Genomic DNA, 6,821 nt, shown 5'->3' with positions numbered 1-6,821 from the left:
AGGGTGGGGAGGATAAACTAGGAACTTGGGATTAACAGATACACATGATTAAATATAAAATAGATAAACAATAAGGATCCACTGTATACAACGGGGAACTGGATTCAATATTTCATAATAGTCTATGATGAAAAACCATTCAGGGAAGCGATCTGGTAGCAGTGCCAGGGAAGCAAGGGGATCCCTGATGCTTTCAGATTCTTGCAGCTGAGCAGGGATTTAACTGCCGCCATGTTGAGCAAAAGAGCAAAGACCAAGAAGCACCCCCAGTACACAGCCTCCAATGTGGTGTCCATGTTCATCCAGTCACAGATTCAGGAGTTCAGGGAGGCCTTCAACATGATCATTTAGAACACAAATGGCTTCATCAATAACGAAGACTTGCGTGATATGCTTGCCTCCCTGGGAAAAACTCCAACTGATGAGTATCTGGATGCCACGTTGGATGAGGCTCCAGGTTCCACAAATTTTACCATGTTTCTCACAATGTTTGGTAAAAAATTAAATGGTGCAGATCCAGAAGATGTCATCAGAAACGCTTTTGCTTCTTACTTTGATGAAGAAGCAACTGGCACCATTCAGGAAGACTGCTTGAGAGAGCAACTGGCCACAAGGGGAAACCGGTTTACAGAGGAGGAAGTGCAGGGGTACCTATTGACAAAAAGGGGGTTTCCATTACATCGCTTTCATGCGCATCCGTAAGCATGGAGAAAAAGACCAAGACAACTGAAAAGAATTTCAGATTCTAGTCACATGTTTCTTTTTGCCACTCTGAGTATTTCTGAGACTTTTCCCCAGAGCCTGTTACATGCCCCTAGCTTTACAGCTTCTGCCTTGCTTGTTGCGTTTATTCTCAGCCATTTGGGGAACATTCATCTCTATAATCAGGCTGGATGTGGGACTTTTTGTCTTTTTCAGAGTAGAAAATAGGGTAATTTAACTTACCAGCTGCCCCCTACCCTCCCTGCCCCCAATAACTGCAGTCTACAGAGGCTTCCCTATGGCTCAGTGGTAAAGAATCTGCCTTCAATGTGGGAGACTGAGGTTTGATCCTTGGGTGGGGAAGATCCCCTGGAGGAGGGCATGGCCACCCACTCCAGTGTTCTTGCCTGGAGGATCCCATGCACAGAGGAGCCCGGCGGGCTACAGCCCATGGGGTCACAGAGTCGGACATGATTGAACAACTGACACACACAGTCAATATATTTTTTCAGAGAACATCAGTCACTCAATTTTTTCTGAACCATAATCAGATGTTATGACAAAAAAGCATTTGAAAAAGAATACATGTGTGTACACAAACACACACACACACACATATCTAAACCACTTTGTTGTTTACCTGAAACTAGCACAACACTGTATATCAACTATATTTCAATAAAACAAGAAAAAAATCTCATTTACAATCTCCAAAAATGAAAAAATACCAGGAATAAATTTAAACACTAAAAACAACACCAGAAATGATAAGATATTGTTGAAAAATAAGACACAAAAATGGGAAGGTATTCTGTGCTCATGGATTAGAAGGATTAAACTGTTAAAAATGTCCATTTTTTCCTATAATAGTTTATAGATTCAATGCAATCCTTATTAAAAACCCATTAAAAACCCAATTAAAAACATTTTCCACAGAAATAGAACAGAAAAATTTTAAATTTATTTACAACCATAAAAGACTGCAAATAACCAAAGCAATTCTGAGAAAAAAGAACAAAGCTAGAGGCATCATACACTCTGCTTTTAAATTATAATACAAAGTTGAGTGAGTGCTAAGTCGCTTCAGTCGTGTCTAACTGTCTGCAATCCTATGGACTGTAGCCCACCAGGCTCCTCTGTCCGTGGGATTCTCCAGTCAAGAATACTGGAGGGGGTTGCCATGCCCTACTCCAGGGGATCTTCCCAATCCAAGGATCAAACCTGTGTCTCTTACATCTCCTGCATTGGCAGGCAGGTTCTTTACTGCTAGCGCCACCTGGGAAGCCCACTACAAAGCTATATTTAACCAAAATAGCATGGTTTTGGCAGAAAACGGACACATGGATCAATGGAATAGAATAGAGAGCCCAGAAATAAGTGCATACAGATACTGACAACTAATTTACAACAAAGGAGCAAAGAATATACGATGGAGATAGATAGTCTCTTCGGTAAATGATACTGGGACAATGGGACCGTCACAAACAAAAGAAACTGAAACACTATCCCACGCCATAGACAAAAACTAACTCAAAATGGATTAAAGACTTGAATATAAGACCTGAAACCATAAAACTCTTAGAAGAAACATAAGCAATACATTCTCTGATATTGGTCTTAGCAGTCTTTCTGGATTTGTCTTTTCAGGCAAGGGAGACAAGCAAAAATAAATAAACAGGACTGCAGCAGACTAAAAAGCTTCCACACAGAAAAAGAAAGCATCAACAAGATGAAAAGACAGCCTGCCAAATGAGAGATTACTCAAAAATTATATAACCAATGAAGGATTAATGTCAAAAATACACAAAGAACTCACACAACTCAAGAACATCAGCAATAACAAAACCCAAGCTAGTTAAAAATGGGCAGAGGATCTAAATAAGAATTTTTCCAAGAAGAAAAATGACTCAAAGACCCTTGAAAAGATGCTCAACATCACTAATTATTAGGGAAATGCAAGTCAAAACCACAATGAGATATCACCTCATATCCATAAGAACAGCTGTTATCAAAAATATTAGAAACAGCAAGTGTTGGACAGTATGTGGAGCAAAAGGAACCTTCATAAATTGTTGATGGGAATGTATATTGGTGCAGCCAATGTGGATAACAATATGGAAAGTCCTCAAAATATTAAGATTAGAACTACTGTATGATCTAGCTGTTTCACTTCTGGGTATTTATCTGAAGATATGAAAACCCTAATTCAGAACTATGCATGCACCTCTGTGTTCATTGCAACATTGTTTACAACAGCCAAGATATGGGAACAACCTCACTGTCCATCTATGGATGAACAGATTCCACACTGGAATACTGCTCAGTCATAAAAAGATGAAATCATGCCGGTTGTGACAACATAGATGGGCCTTGAGGGTTTTATACTAATGATATAAGTCAGATGGGGAAAGAAAAATACCATATGACCTCACTTGTACGTGGAATTTAAAAAAAATAAATGAACAAACAAAAGCCAGGGAGCAGAACGGTGGTCACAGAAGTAAAAGGGGAGTGGGAAGGAGGTGTAGTGGGTAAAAGGGATTAACCGTATGGCAATGGATGGACGCCAAACCAGGTGGTGAGCACCCTGCAGTGTAAGGAGAAGTATAGTGTTTTACACATGAAGCACGTACTGTTATAAGCCAGTGTTGTTGTTGTGTGGTCACTAAGTAGCGTCCGACTCTTTGTGAACCCATGGACTACAGCGCAGCAGGCTTCCCAGTCCTTCACTGTCTCCTGGAGTTTGCTCATACTTATGTCCGCCGAGTTGGTGATGCCATCCAACCATCTCATCCTCTGTCATCCCCTTCTCCTCCTGCTCTCAATCTTTCCCAGCATCAGGGTCTTTTCCAATGAGTTAGCTCTTCACATCCGGTGGCCAAAGTATTGGAGCTTCAGCTTCAGCATCAATCTTTTCAATGAATATTCAGGGTTGATTTCCTTTAGGATTGACTGGTTTGATCTACTTGCAGTCCAACGGACTCTCAAGAGTCTTCTCCAGCAGCACAGTTTGAAAGCAACAATTCTTCAGCCCTCAACCTTCTTTTTGGTCCAACTCTCACTTTTGACCATGAACTGTATGAAAAGCTAGTGTTACCTCAATTAAAAAAAAAAAAAAAAAGATTCACTTGAATACTACTGACATATTTTGAAGCACGTTTTTTAGTTACTTTCAAGGTGAATTTTATGCCTCCTTGTGATTAGTTACTTCAATGTGCACAGAATTTTGAAGCTGAAGATGCTTCTAAAGGGCTTTTCATTTTGTTGAGCACATGCAATGCTTTCTTAAAGGAAATCATTAGGTTGGAAGTCTGCATAACTCAATTGTTTCTGTACTTCACAATATACATCTTGCTGATCAGTGTACATTATTTTCCTGTGTCCTTTTCAATGCTCACCTCAAGAATTCCAAGCCTCAGTTTGTCAAATGCAGCAAGCAGCAAGTACTGTTACTACTAATGTTGTTGTTGTTTTAGTTGCTAAGTTGTGTCCTACTCTATGCGACCCTGTGAACTGTACCCTACCAGGCTCCTCTGTCCCTGGGGTTTCCCAGGCAAGATACTGGAGTGGGTTGCCATTTCCTTCTCCTAGGGATCTTCCTGACCCAGGGATCGAACCCATGTCTCCTGTATTGGCAGGTGGATTGTTTACTGCTAAGCCGTCAGGGAAGCCCTAATAAAACATGTTACTACTGATACTAAATATGTGTTACATACACTGTGTTAAGTACTGTTCCAAGTACTTTCAGTATATTGTCAATTAATCTTCAACAAAAGTCTTATAAAATGAGGTATATTGTTCCCGTTTAGTGGATGAGGAATTTCAGACACAGTGAGGATAACTGCACAAATCATTCAGAGAAGTAAGGGCTAGATCTACAGAACTTCAAGTGGATCAGAAAGCTCTAATTTTATGTAAAATCTTCAGGTTTGTTAACGTTGGTAACTAACTCATAAATTTTAAATATTGTGTGAATCAACAAAATCCTGGCAAAAGCCAATGTACCTGCCCACTGAATGCAGTATGCATTCAGTTTTTTGACTTAAGACTTTTAGGATTTCTTGCTCACTTACATCTTCCAAGTATTCCTGTCTTTGCTTATCACTGCTGCCTTTTCTTCATCTTTCTATGAGTCATTTATCATACTTTGGTATCTACATTATTGAATTGAGTTTGTTCATGTTTTTCTTCTTACATTCCTGCAATTTAAAAGAACAATAAATGCAATTGAAGGAGGGGGTACTGTGGGCAATGGAAATACACTTACTTATCCAAAAAAATTTCACATATAAGTAGGCCCATGCACATATTCAAGGGTGAACCGTACACTGAAATAGATTTTTGAAGATGACTTCAGGAAAATGAAAATATTATTCTGAGATGAATCAGGCAATCTTATAAAGAAGCTGTTCCTTGCCTCTTACCCTTTAAAAGGTTTTTTGGGATGAATTATTGCAGTGCTATCTCATTAGTGGGGTACATTGTTTATTCTAGGCTTATGCTATCTCTCATCTTCATCCTGTTGTCTGTAACCTCCTTTTAGAGTTTGAAAACCCCTCATTTGAAGTTCTTTCCCATGCTCTTTCTTGTGTGACATTGGTCACATTTATGCTCTTTTCTTCCTTTCTTTTTTTTTTTTTTTTTGTGTGTGTATATATGTTGCTAGTGGTACTAGCCTTCACAGTTCATCTGCACATTAATTGGCATATTTCATTTGAATCTTTAGGCTTGTCAGTTTTATGCTGTCTTGCTCACAACATCCAGCAGAGAAATCAGTCCCATCAGTTCTTTCCTCTCCGAGTTGACATGGTTGAAGTGCTCTACAGGAAAGGTAGGCTTTTATTCCAGAAATAGAGAGCATATTCATGAACTGAAGGACTGGTGTGTGACCTGCAGAACCAAAAACAGGATTGACTAAACTGGGACATCTCTGCCTCTTCCTGCTGCACTAAAATAGAATCTATCCAGGTGACCCCATTTGTAGTCTGCTGTTTGAGGGCTTTGTGATAAGGGCTAAATCATTTCAGGGAATACAATCTAAATGGTTACAGGATTTAAAAGTATATATATATTTATGGAATTCCTCTAAATATATAACTGATGCTACATTATAATTTTTTAAAAGAGATCATTATTGACTTTTTTTTGTAGTTGAAACATTCCCCCTCAATTTTTGTGAACAATCCATTTTTATTCTTATCCAATAATGTTAGCCAACCAAATATATAGAATAATACATTATATTTTATCTGTATGTTCTCAATATTCTATGTATAGTTGTTTCATATTCAAGGGGGAGAAAAGACTTTTAAGGCCAAAGAAAACTGCTGGAGGCAAAGCAGAAAGGAAGCTCTTGAAGGAGCCTTCCTGCATCAGGATTTTGCAAGCAACTCGATGACAAACTGCCCAGGAGCTAAGAATGATTTTTACATTTTTAGATGGTTGAACAAAATCAAAGGAAGAATAAATTTTGTGACATGTAGGAATTATGTAAAATTCCAATTGCAGTGTCTATCACGTACTGGCTTTGTGTGTAGTTGATGGCTACTTTCATGTTACAGCAACTGAGTTCAGAAATTGCAAAAGTGACTGTGTGGCTCTCAAAGGCTAAAATATTGATCATCTGACCATTTCCAAAAAGCTTGCTGATCCCTAACCCACAGTAACATTTTTTGCTATAATGTTTTATTCTTAATTTGCAAAAAATCAGTGTATTTGATGGATTGCCAACTCATTCTCTTCCAGTCCAGCTACAAGTTTTTGTGCCCCAGATCATTCATTTACATGTAGGTACTCTGCAAAATTATTTTCAGTCTTAAAGAAAACTCTTTATCCCTATTTCTGTCTCTATTTGTGCAGAAAACATCTTGAGGCTGCACCCAGCCTTTGGCAAAATGGAGAGGAAGAGACAGAAATGAGATTGGTCTTGGGGAATACTCCCAGTGTGCCTCAATACTCTCTCTTATTGAACCTCCACAGCCCTTGATGGAAGTCATTTAAACTGCCAGCTTGCTGCCCAGCAATAATAAACAGCACATAAGTTAATATGCAATGCAAATTCCACACTCATTATAGTGGCATACAATGCCTGCTACAACCTACTCTTGTCTTCCATATCC

The 6,821-nt window shown here is 38.9% G+C and overlaps 1 pseudogene; it reads left to right on the top strand.

Moving 5' to 3' along the window:
* Window positions 1-231: 231 nt before the first annotated feature.
* On the top strand, window positions 232-730 carry LOC133048142 (myosin regulatory light polypeptide 9-like; annotated as a pseudogene).
* The last annotated feature ends 6,091 nt before the right edge of the window (window positions 731-6,821 follow it).

Source organism: Dama dama, chromosome 28 (assembly GCF_033118175.1).
Source record: "Dama dama isolate Ldn47 chromosome 28, ASM3311817v1, whole genome shotgun sequence".
Taxonomy (NCBI): Eukaryota; Metazoa; Chordata; class Mammalia; order Artiodactyla; family Cervidae; genus Dama; species Dama dama.
Note: the sequence above shows the minus strand (reverse complement) of the source record. Positions and strands in the feature narration are given on the sequence as shown.